A 13,004-nucleotide genomic window follows, 5' to 3' on the forward strand; every position below is an offset into this window, starting at 1 on the left:
AAGACCAATGGGTTCAGAAGAGGATGACAAAGACAAATTTTAGCCATTCAGAGGCGTATCAATACCATTACCTAAAACTGTGGTGAGAAAGACACCACACTCTGACAGGAAATGTGTGCAACATAAGGGCATCCGCAGAGTCAAACATCTGCAGCTGTGTGAGGTTATTGCTTAAAAAACAACTACTGTGTTGACCATAGTGGAAGTGGGAAACAAGCATGTGACGGAGGTAGAAGAAAGCACTTTAGAGCAATTCACAGTGTGGTTTGCACTTTAGAATTGCTCTTCGGTTTTCACTTGGCCCATCATCCAGTGCCAGCTGGAGTGCTGCCGTACTTCTCTATTGCTGTGTCCTCTAGTGTCCTCAAGTCCTCAAAAATACTTGTTTCAGAAATGGTCACTGTCTCGGTCACCTTTTTCCCCACCTTCTTAACTATAGGGCCCAGGTTTGCTTTTTTCAGACATGTATTATTGTGCTCACTTGAGAAGTCTGAAACTAAAAATACTTGCTACCCAGGACTGCGATTCCATGTTCCAATCCCTTCAAAATTCAAAGACACACTTTATCCCAGGATAATCCAGGAGTTTTCTGGAAAAGTGCCAGAGTTTCTATATCTTGAACTCTAGGTAAATCGGACAGAAAAATGGTGACAGACCTGTGATCCAAAATGAGTGACTTGCACATATAATCACCTCAAAAGTGTGCAGGAAAAGACAAACCAGTTGAGTAATAGCCTGCAGTATGTTTGTAGCTAGCTTCTTTTGACATCCCTCTCTGCAAATTGCTATGGGGCAGCCAGAATAACTGATTCTCCACCAATCATTTTAAAGTGGGTGAGAAACTAAGAGTGCTATCCAGACACTATCAGTGTAAAGAAATAAGGGCTGGGACTCTCTATCATGGAGGCAAGTGGCTTTTATGGTGGTTATCACCAACCATATGCCTTTCTCTGCATGCCAGAGGTTGCACCCTCTCCTGCATTGCTGTAGCAGGTCAGCAGAAGTGAGCATGTGCCCACACATACGTCACTCCAGTCCCCAGCCTGGCCCAATGGCACCAGCCACATCCTTGGCAGCTTAGGCTCATCTGCTGCCAGTGGGGTAAGCAGACAGCTGGAGTCTGACACAGTTTTTTACACTGTGTCACAGAGCTCATCTGTTAGGTGCACAAGGATCTAAAATGCCATCATAGCTCTGCAGTTTTGTTTGTGGAATAACTAACAGGGAAAGCAATGAGGAGAGGTGAAATTGTGGATGAAGAGTTAGCTCTTGTCATTCACGATTTCAATTTTCTTCTAAATCTCTTTCTTTGTTGAGAGGTTCCTGTTTATTCCACTCGAATTTTCTCTTTCAATCAACATTCCTGGCAAAACAGTTACCAGCACTGCAGTTATAGTATTCGTAGCTAAAAAGGTTTCGCAATATGGGGAAAATCAGCAAGATGGATTTTATTGGCCTCCTTCCAATCTTCCTGAATTCAGTGGCAAAAATCTTGCTGGTACAAGAAAATCTCTTTTTCTGTAATCTGTGAGAAATCTATACATAGAAGTAGATTTTAAAACCATTTTCAATGAGATACTCGTTATTTAATGAGTTTCATTTTGTGAGTTCCAAATAGGATTTTCAACAGAATCCCTGCATCCTGAGCTCAAAATGTACTATAAACTTCCTACACCGTGCCAGGTGGAAATTCTGAGATTTCTTCCTAGCAATTTAAACCAGACCAACTCTTTCATCTGCTCAATCCCTCACAAAACCATCTTAAAAAAAAACACAAATCACAACACAACAAAAACACTCCAACAACAATAACCCTAACCTTCTGTTGTAGCTCAAGAATAAAACACTAAACTTAAAAACGAAATTGTGAGGGCACTGCTGTTTAGTAAAGAAAAATGGTTCGTGGTATGAATTGTTAAAAAAGAGATTTCGCAGTACAGTAAGCTAGCTATAATGAATAAAATGCAGAAGAGTGGAGAGTTAGAAATCAGTGGTTAGAAATGACACAAGCCATAAAAATGTGAATGCTTATTTGTAATGGGATCAGACTACATCATTTACGTAAAACATTTACTATGCTTTAGAATGATGTTTTATGCCAGGGTATCACATGTCTTTCTCTCCTGGTGCCCTCTAGCTCAGACTTTTGGAAAGATTTCATTTGTTTTGGGGGAGCATTTAACATATTCCTGCCACGTTGCATAAAATTCTGTCTCAGAGGAAGGTAATTATATTTGCCTGCTCAGTGTATGCTGAGAAACTCATGTTGAAACTAAAGGTTTCAGACAACATACCTTAGAAAAAGCTTTGCTGTAGCAGAGCCCTTGACCTGCAGAGATCCTCCTATGTTTCACTGTTAGATGGGCATAGCACCATCAGCATCAACAGGACTACTCAGAAACATGGAGTTAAGCACTTATTTGCAGATCCAGTCTTCCACATCAAAGACAATATTGTGAAAGAAGCCGAGAAATGGAAATGAAAACAGAAACACTTAAATGTCTCAAGCTGGCATTTAAAATGTGATCCTTTGGTGAACACTTAAGAACAAGTCCCAGCCAGGTGAAGAAGTGCTCCCAAGGCCACCACATGGCTTGTAGCAGAGCCAAGACAAAAATTCACATTAGAGACATACCCCTGTACAAGCGTTTTTCCACTACAAAGTGGCATGTGGTAGTACTCACCTTGTCCCACAGTGGAGAGAGGAGCTGATCCCGCTCTGTTCTGAACCTGTGAAACATCATGTTGAGCTTTAGCTGGCTTTGCCAGGATGCAGCTCCAGGGAGCTTGAGTCCGAGAGGGGTGACAAAGACGCCAGGAAGGGTAACCAGCTCGCCATGCACTTCACTCTCCCAGGAGGGCTACTGACACTGTCATGCTATAGCTCAAGAAATTATATTCCTTTTCTGCATCGGGAAGAGGACAGCTACCTCACCGAGGACAGTACTGAAGGTGACAGGAGTTGTAGTTCAGAAAAAGACTATCAGTGTGGCTTGGTAATTATTTGCTTTGTGGAAGTGCCTGGGGACGAATCAGGCTCTGTGGCATTTTACAGGCAGGCCCCACAGGCATTTCTGGCATTTATGCCTGAGGTGTGATGTTATCAGCAGAGCATTGCTACTATTTTCCAGAGGAAGGGATATCGTGAGCCAACGGTCTGCCGTAAAGATCAGGTACGTGTCGCCTAACACACAGATAAGTTTCTAAACCATCACTTCTGCAGAGGTTCCCAGTTTGAGCAGAAAAACATTCAAGAGTCCAGTTTCTAATTAACTTTCTAACTGAAATGAGAGAGCTGAGCAGCTATTGCAGCTGCCCTGCAGGTAATTTGGAGACGCCAGGAAGCATCCCTGATGTTTTAGAGCATTCCAAGCTGAAGAATAATATTTCCAATTTCATGTAAATTACCTCTGGTTTACAAAGACCATACCAGCTCCCTGGAGGGAAGAAAATGATGGTGACCCAGAACTGTCACTGATATTTCTTTTGCAAGGCTTCCCAGAAGCCTTGGCTTACTACAGTGTAACATAAGGATGCTTTTCATGTGACCTCTTTGTCCCTGATACTCTTGCTTGACAGTAGTGGTTTTGAAGTACTAAAGCAAGAGGCAAAAGAAAAAAAAAGAAAATAGGAAAGAGCAAGGGTAAAATAACTACCTACACAAGCAGCTCCAAAGGACTTTGCTACTCCTTTACCAGGAAAAATATTATCTAATGCTGCCCAAGGAAACATCATCTCATGGCCTTTTCCATCCAGTTCGAAGTTATGGCTACCTGAAACGGGCTATGCTTTATAGAGCAATGCTGTACTAATTATGGAAAGAAACCTACCTCATGTGCCCAGAGAAAAGTCCTAGGCAAAAGATGATTTGGGGGAAACAGACACAGGTTGCCTAAAAAGAACCCAAGTGCAGGTGCTTTTTTGAGAATACAAAAACTATATACATCAGCAGGGAATTAACAGCAAACTTCAAGATTACCAAGAGACTTTGCACTGTGGAATTATGGACCCTTTTTCAAACAATTATTTTTTAATCAAAAAAATCACCTATGTCAAAATCAAATTGTTTTGCAAAAATGTATTGCTTCTGACAAATTGCCACAAAATTTTATTTTAAAACAAAAAGCTCGTCACTCCAGAACACCTGGGATTTCATTTTGGAATTAGGAAATTTCAAGCTCCCATTGTGTAATTTGTGGGCTTTTGTGATTACATTCTTCTTGTCGTTACTCCAGGCCATGTCAAGATTATTAGCACATAAGAGGCAAATTGAAAGGAAGAGGTGGCAGAACAGGCAGACTGACTTTGTCCTCTGGCATTGAAGTATTCAGTGTCAATGGCAAGCAAAGGATTTCAAGCAGATGTCAGAGATCAGTAGTTTCTCCTTTTCTGATATCATCTGATTGGTTTTCTTCCTTGCAATAGCCCAACAAATGATATATGTTTCTTATTGTGCTAGCCTTTGTTCTAATGGCACTACTTTTAGAAAAGTTTTCTAAAAGCGTAATGAGAGGCTAAGAAGAGAATGAACAAACTGTACTGAAAGTAGAGGGGATGGTAGAAGCAATTTCCCACTTTATCCACTTGTCTGTCATTCCTTTTACATACAGGACATGGTCAGGTTCATAACGAATTCAACAGGAATATTTCCACTGAGTTCAGAGAGAACAAAAATCAGTACATTTAGAGTAATATTAACACATATTGACAACATTTAAAAACAGCTTTCTGTCTATGTGACACTGATCTTTCACCTTTGAGAGAAAAAAAAAACTCCCTAAAACAAAGCACAGAATTTGCTTGATATATACATCATAAGAAAGCTATGAAACATGAAACAAAAAGTAAAGGAGTTCTAGAGAAGTTGAATGACCCTCTCACATTTTTCTTCTCAGGGTAAGAAGCCAGAAAACATCAACTTTGTTCTGCCGGTTGTTTGAAGGCTTTTGCTTCTGGAGAGGCTCTTGGTAGACCAAAAAGTATTGAAGTTTTAGATATATATCCATATGCCAAAGCCCATTTCTAAAGCTCTGATTTCTAGAAGTTAGGATTCAGACTGATGAAATGCACAGTCTAAAGGGCCCTGCAACCCCATCAAATTGCTTAATATAAAAAATTGTCTGCTGTGGACTTACCTACTCAGTGTTTCTCTTCCATGGGAATCAGGCAAGGGGAGCCCTGTCAAAATCAGTGGAGTTACAACAATATAAAACATGTAATGGCTTTCTGTGGGTGAGTGGGAAGCACCGGTCTGAAAGACCATCCAGGGAACAGCAGTTTTGTCCATAATACAATTGGGAACTGAAAACAGGTGGGGAACTAAAAGTCCTCACAAATTCAAGCTGAATTTAGCTAATAGTTTTGTCTGTTAAAAAAAGAGTTTTAAGAAATTGAAGTGTTACTCACTTTTTACATCTGGTGTCATGAGCATGTACTACTTCAGAGCTGCATATGAGATGTGAGAGTTGAATGTTATTTTGAGATGGGGTAAAACCTTTCAGTTCAACACCAAGGCCCACTCTTTGGTATTTTTGTTATTTGCACAGTCCTGGGAATTAGGCCTTCCAGTCCTCTCCATCATACTGACACAAGTGTTTGGTCAGACATGCTGTGAGCCAGACCACAGAACAAATCTTGCTGAAATGGTTTTTATTAATTTTTCTGGATAGGTTAGTTTCCAGCTAGATCTTCTCTCCAGTCTGACACAGCTGCTCAAATGGCAGCACTGACACATGGCAGGTGGCGAGAATAAGCAACTCATGGCAGAGGTCAGACTACAGACTGGCAGCATCATTCCTTTTGGTAGCAGCTTTCCCACACTGATACCAGCTCACAACAGTTGTGGAACTGCATGCTAAATGTCAGGCGGAAAGCAGCAGTTTTCACTAAATATACACGTGAGACCCAAGCTAACTGGCAGACATGGATAGCACATAGAAGATAACTACATAGCGGTGTCCAAGGAATGTCCTCTATAGACTAAAAAATTTCTTTAAAAAAAATTTAATTGAGATTACAATTTTAGAAAGTAGCAATTTTACAAAAAGTATAAAATATGCAATTTCACACCAGAAATTTTGCAAAGGATATTACAAACACCAAAGGGAAATACAGTGGAACCAAACACAAAAGTTTAATTTATCCTTTCTCAGAAGTGTCTATAATTCTGACCAAAGTCTTTGCTCTCTGCTCATATTTGTCGATGTTTATTGTATTTACAGAGAATAAAGAGAATCTGCTTTGCTGTCAGGAGTGTTTAAAAAAATCTAAACACTTCATTCTGACAAGTCCAGACAAGCAGCACTGATGTGATACCAGCAAAAAAATAGACCACAGAAATCCCAAGATTTGAAAAATCAAACAACAAAAGCCAGAGCAGCAGGGATGTGATGCTCGGTGCTGTACAACTGCATTACAAAGGCAGGGAGATACCCGACATATTCCCACTCCACACCAGAATTGCCATTGTCGTATGTAGCTTCAGGCGTAGGGGAAAGTTGGGGTTTTTCAGATGAGAGGGTGTTTTTTCTTTTCTGGTTCTGTTTTTTTTTTTTTTTTCTTTTGGTTTCATATGTATTTTTAAAATCAGCAGGCAAAACAGAGAATATCCTGCATCTGGCACCAGAGATACACAGGGAAGTTCACACTGAGCAGTGCCTAATTCGGGGCAGGCAGAGCTGCCGTCCCCAGGGGCATTTCTGCGTTCCCTTCACAGGGCGAGGGCAGACCTGCACTGAGGAGGGAGGTAGAGGGGAGCTGGGAGGTCGACTGAGGAGCCCTGGCAGCGTGAGCCCCGCAGAGGAGCGCGCCTGACGCCACTGCCCACTTGGGAAAGCAGGTATTTGTCCAGGCAGCCGGAGGTGTCTCTCTCCTGGGAGGATCCAGGCTTGACCTCTCCTGGGTTTTGGCATACATATGGGCTCTCCCTCGCACAACACAGCCCGCAGAGGAAGTAAGGCTGATCCTGGAGGCCTTCAGCCCTCCCTAGCCTTACCCAACAGCACTGAGGTCAGCACGTACCCTGGGAATCACTTTCTATTTCTGTCCAAGTGCCTAATTTCTCATAGCAACTATTCGGCCAAACACAGCCTATAATCCAGATCTCTCCACCGATTCAGCACGTGTCCTAACCTCTAGGCTAAAGAGTGAGGAATCCTGATTTCTCTTTCTGATGAAAAATGATTCACTTTAAGAAGAGGGATTGGAAAATATCTTGACCAAGATTATATTAGGAGTTGGGGGACTTTCCTGTAAAGTAGTAAATGTGGGTTCATAATCCCTTTAGATAGGGAAGGGATATGATTCAATGTTTCCCACATCCTGGTTGACTAATCTAAATTAAAAGCACTGGGCCATGTAATTGGCTGACTGAAGGAAATGCCTAGTTGAACCTAGACCACTACAGTGCTCTGGTGATGGGGTCAAATTGCTTAAAGCTCACCCCGACCCCCCGTGATACTTCTGCTTCAAGAATAGCAGTGCAGGAAGAGTGAAGATTAGAGATCCAACACAATCTATTAATCCCTAAGATTAGGTTCGCAGGTGTGACTATGAAGGGTTTCCACTGGAGTAAGTAGGTTCCCTTTACCAAATTCAGGTTAGAGCGGTGAAGGAGCTTGCTAGAACCTGCCAAAAAGGGAAGGAAGACCAAAACACCCCAACACTTATGACAGTTTCTGAGTGGTGACATTCAGGTTTTTCAACAAGAGTGTAAGGCCAAATGTATGACAATGATGGCAAATCCCACAGTAGCTCCTTTAGCACTGCGTCACTACAGGATTCTTGAGCAGTAAGACCATTATGGAACTGCATAAAAGCCGTTGCAGGAACATAGTGCATTTTGTTTTTCTAGTTATCTGTCTCCTAAGAAAAACTTCCAATCCATGTACACTGCTAGTGAAATATTATCTCCCAAAAGTAATGTGCTGAAGGCTTGCATCTGATTCTGGCAATGGAGCTATGATATTTTTATCAGTGGTCCTGATCCCCTGTTGCTTGTTGCTGCTGTTCTGTAAAGCAGCACTACCACTTTATAGCATATGTAAAAGATAATGCTCCAGGCAGAGAGTCTGCCTGTCTCACTGTACTCAAATGGGATTTAAATTATACCTACCTGCACTTCAGCCATCTTTCCATAGTCTAAGCTCTGACAGAGAAATAAGGGTTTCAGAAGCATGAGAAATCATATTTCTTGCATTATTTTGGGTACAGTGGTAAAAATAATCACTGATACAATCCAACTTCTGTTGTTAGCGCAGAGAGAAACTTCTGCTTTCCAGGAAAAAACACAAAACATGAATCAAATGTCTGGGTGATGCGTTGGTAATTTACAACGTTGCAGAAAGGCAGTCACTAGCAAAAGCAGAAGGAAGAGGCATGGCAGAGGTGAGACTGCATGAGAGAATAGTCCGATAAAGAGATTGCCCACATGAGTGTGGGTAACCACGTTTAGATCCACAGGTGTCTCATTAAGTAACACACAAAACTTTCACTGAACTTCTAATTTTTACTTTCAGTGAAATTGATTCTATGGTTATTCAACTAAAACAGACTTGGCATGCATTCAAAGGTTGATTATTTTGTAGAAAGAGACACCCAGACAGCCCGTTCTTTTCCTCCGGCTTTGAGCAAGCTCCTCGGGAAGAGGGCTTGTCTTTTTGAATGTTTTGTAAAATGCAATTTACATCTAATGTACAATAATAAAAATAACAAACAGTAAAAATAGCAAACAAATGATACCACTCTGTACCTCACATATACTCAAACTGCTCTGTGTGTTCTCTTTTCAGTTGCACCATCTTCCCCAATGACTGAAAAAAACCTCCCTCTTCTTCTTTGTCATACAACTTCTTCAGAAGTTTGATCTTTCATGCTTAGAGGAGCGGAGAGGGAACCAAGCAGTTCCTTAAACAAAAGTGGAATTTACAGTGAATTTATTTTTACAAGGGCCCAGAGACTTTATTGGAAACTCAACCCAACAATAATTTAAAGTGCAAAACTCATAAAATGGGGTCTCTGTCAAAACTGTGAGTTGACCGAGGGAGTGATGGCCATGAAGAAGCCAAACGAAATTAGGATGCAGGTTTCATGCTTGTGAAAGCTGAAAGACCAGCAGGGTATTTTTAACTTGATCAGTCCCCTGAAGCGGTGCATGAAGCAGCACCGCACCTTGGAGGGGTGCCCAGCGCCAGGCCCGCTACACCAGGATGGAGGGGAAGCGAGAGCTGCTGTGCTGCCACCAGAAATGCCCATCAGTCACGTCCCAGCTGCTGCCCATCTGGTCTCCCTGGCAAGGGTTGAGTTATTCCCATTCCAGACTTAAAATGACTGTTTGAAAACACTTTGCATAAAAAAGGTGAATGAGAGTGTGTCTGCCCATGATCGTTTTGATTTGACAGGGACATGCCTATTTAAAGTGAGCTATGGCATTCGGATATTCCCCAAGAACAGTTCTCTCCGGGGCATCTTTCAGCTAGCCTGGAAGTTGACCAGAAAAGATCATAGCATGATTTTGTTTCTCAAGATTAAGCAGATAAATCTGAAAACCAGAAGAACATAACTGAAAGCTAACTAAAGATTTTTCCTCTAAACCTCTAATATAGTCTAAGGCAGGGAAATTCACAATATTTGCATATGATATGCTCAAGGAGAAAATTCAAGTCTATTACTAAGTATCATAGTCTTGTTTACAAATGATGCGAGTCTGCCTTTAGGGAAGAAAAATGAGCAATCCCCAGTGCTTTTCTCACAAAAATCCCCAAATACCTCTGCAGTTCCTTGCTAGCAAACAACCAAGAGGCAACCAAAAACTTGCAATGCAGCCAAAGTCCAGGGCTGTTAGTCAAGTGCAAAAGTGCTCTTTGGTATCACATGTAGAGTCTCAAAGAAATGTTTTATTATGAGAAATACAAATACAGGACCTGTTCACTTTAAATATAATACAGGGCTCCTTGGTTTAATACTTACCTTTCAATCTCTTAGCAGAAACAATGGAGAATATTCACTTGGAAATGCACAGGCCAAAAAAATTTTCTAATTTTTGAAGCTTGGGTTTTTTGATGGCAGCTATTCAAGGTGCTACTATTAATGCCTTGTACCATGGAAATAAAAGAAACAGCACAGAATGTAGCCATCTGTTTTACAGTATAAATGGCAATAGAAAAAGGAATTACCTACACAATAACATGCAGAACAACAGCAATAAAAGGATACAAAAACAGTGAGCTGCAGTATTGCAAAGCTACTGTATATAAATAAATATGCATCTGTGTCTACAAATTATGTCTTACAGTCTCAATAAAATTACTTACACATTTAAAGTACCAACAGCCAGGTCTCATGACTTGTAACTAACTGGTTGTCAGGCATTGTTATTTCATGGCTTATTACTTTCTAAACAGTGTGGCTACTGATGAAACAGTGAAGCTATGTGTAGTATAATACAGATTAATTAACCTCCTTTAAACCCTCCCCAAACTTTAAGCATTATTATAGATAGATCAGGGCAAATAATTCTTTTCATCTGCAGCACCAGTTAAAAAAGTGGTTTGCCCTAAAAAATTGCATAGAATAATAGAAAAAATTCAAGTTCATCTTTCCCTTGAATGCTACACTTTGTTCTGGATTGTGAAACTGAGTTATAAGGCGTTAATGAGCAACTTCCATGGCAGCATGTAAGTATACTTTGTACTTCCAAAGAGTTACATACACACACTTATATAAAAAGAATAAGCAACAAATGAAAAGGTAAAAGGAGACAAGAATGACTGAAGGCTTAGAAGCTTTTAGATGAGTAACAATAATTGAAATTTGCCTTTATTTCATTTTGAAGATACAAATACATACATCAGCAAGAATGATCTCTATAAAACGGTGATCAGCACAAAAAGGGTTCTTTGGAAACTGCTAAGAAGCAAACATTTCCATGACACAAGGAGAAAAGGACAGCTCATAAAATAAGATGTTACAAAATTAAAAATTACAGAGCTCCAAACAAGACTAATTACCTTATGCAATGCCAGTGGAAAAGATATTATGAAGGAAATGTAGCATTATAAAAAGTTTATGGAGTTATAGGAACAGTCAGAGGATCTTCAGTTCTGTTAAGTAAAGGGGAACAAAAGGAAAAGTTCAGCTGTCATGCAGTGACCAAAATGAACTGTTCGGAATTAGAAGGAGATATCCCTTAGACATGTACATCTATGTGCTCTCGTGAGTGTAAAGAGTGGGAGGTTAGAGTTTGTCGCTGCAGTATCTGACCCTGATGATTTGCCCAAAAGGCAAATACCAGACTTGTCTAGACCATTGAGCTGATCTGCTCCAGTTGTTTTAATCCTTTGGTAGCTTGCAATCAGATCACTTAATTTGATACTAGTCAAACATACAGTTAGTTGTATGCTTTATTCTTACAGCTAAGAGCATACAAACTTGGTATGAGGGAGCTACCTGTTACAGTCAATTATTGCTGTGGCTTCCCTCTGCCAAGCTCAGGTAGCGCAGCTGAGATTGACTGCTGCTGTCGGAAATTGCTCTGCCATACCTGCAGTTTAGTGCTAGTGTCTCTCCATTGGGCACAACTGCTACAATCGCCTTTCCACTACGACAGAACGACACATGAAATAATAAAACAGTAGTGCTATATCTCATTCCTGAGGCTCTCTATCCAGGCTATTCTTAGAAAATTCATTAGCAGTATCTGATTTTTTAAAAAAAGTAGAGTCCAAATGAAGATATCCCAGTTCAGTCACCGTATCATCTCACTTGCGCCCCATTTCATGTTCCCCCAATTCTTCTCTCTGCTCCCTCTTCTCCCATCCAGGATTAGAATCAGCTCTTTCTCTAGTCTTGCCGACATGAGAAAATGGTACTGATTTCATAACAAACAAGCCAATTTTGCTCCAATCAGTTTGAGACTTCTTAAACTTTAAAGAACAGCATGCCTTAAGCGGTTTGACTCAACACACACTGTGCGAGTTAGTTAAATGGGCACACTTGCCCTGGGTGAAGAATCCCTATGGGCAACTTTAAAATTCCCACCACACCTTCCGCCTCAGCAGACAGATAACGTGACTGTGTGGCATTTCCTGCAGCCATCACGTCTGCGTAACTGCAGGAGCCGAGTTTTGTCCATTCTCTGTATGTATAAAACGTATGAACACAACAAAACATATTATGTCCTATTCATTTACATAATTAACAGAGAGGGGCATCATACATATTGAGAAAATCCTAATACATGATGAACAGGCTGTTGAAACCTATGACAATTTGCACAGAACACATCTGAACCTGCCTATATATATATATTTATATATTTATACATATGTATGCCCATGTCCATATATTTATGTGTGTGTATGGATATCATAAATATACGCGTGTGTGTGCTTGTGTGTGTGTGTATAGGTGTCCGTACGCGCGTATGCATGTACGCAGGCGTGCGCGCCCCCACAGGCTGGCTGGCCGGCGGGTGCCCGGGCCAGGCCGGGCCGGGCGCGGTGCGGTGCGGGCGATGCCGGGCCGGGCGGGGCCGGGCGGCGGGGGCCAGGTGAGCGGGAGGCGGCGGCGGGGGGAGCCGGCCCGCAGGGGGTTACCGCGGAGGAGCATGACTTCATGCGGCTGCTCGGCTCCGCCGGCTCGCCCCCCCGCCCCGTTTCACAATCCCGCGGCGCTCCGGAGGGGCGAGTGGTGTCAAAACCCAGCGCACACAGGCGCACCCCCCCACCCCGTGTTCTCATGCCGGATTTTCCCAGGCCGTGAATAATCTCGAAGCCCCCTCGATAAAAACACGTCCAGGGATGCCCGGACCTCACTCAGCCCGCCAGCCTCGCCGACGAGAAACGGGCACGGGCCGGAGCCGAGGAGCCGCGCCGCCGGACCATGAAGTTTCTTGGGGGCTGTAAGTGGGCCGGGCCGGGCCGGGGCCGGGCCGCCGCTCCGCGCCGCGCCGCGCCGCTCACGCCGTGTCTCTCTCCCGCAGGCTGGGGCCGCGCCGCGGCCGCCCT

This window comes from Apteryx rowi, unplaced genomic scaffold, assembly GCF_003343035.1.
Source record: "Apteryx rowi isolate R43461 unplaced genomic scaffold, aptRow1 scaffold_595, whole genome shotgun sequence".
Classification (NCBI taxonomy): Eukaryota; Metazoa; Chordata; class Aves; order Apterygiformes; family Apterygidae; genus Apteryx; species Apteryx rowi.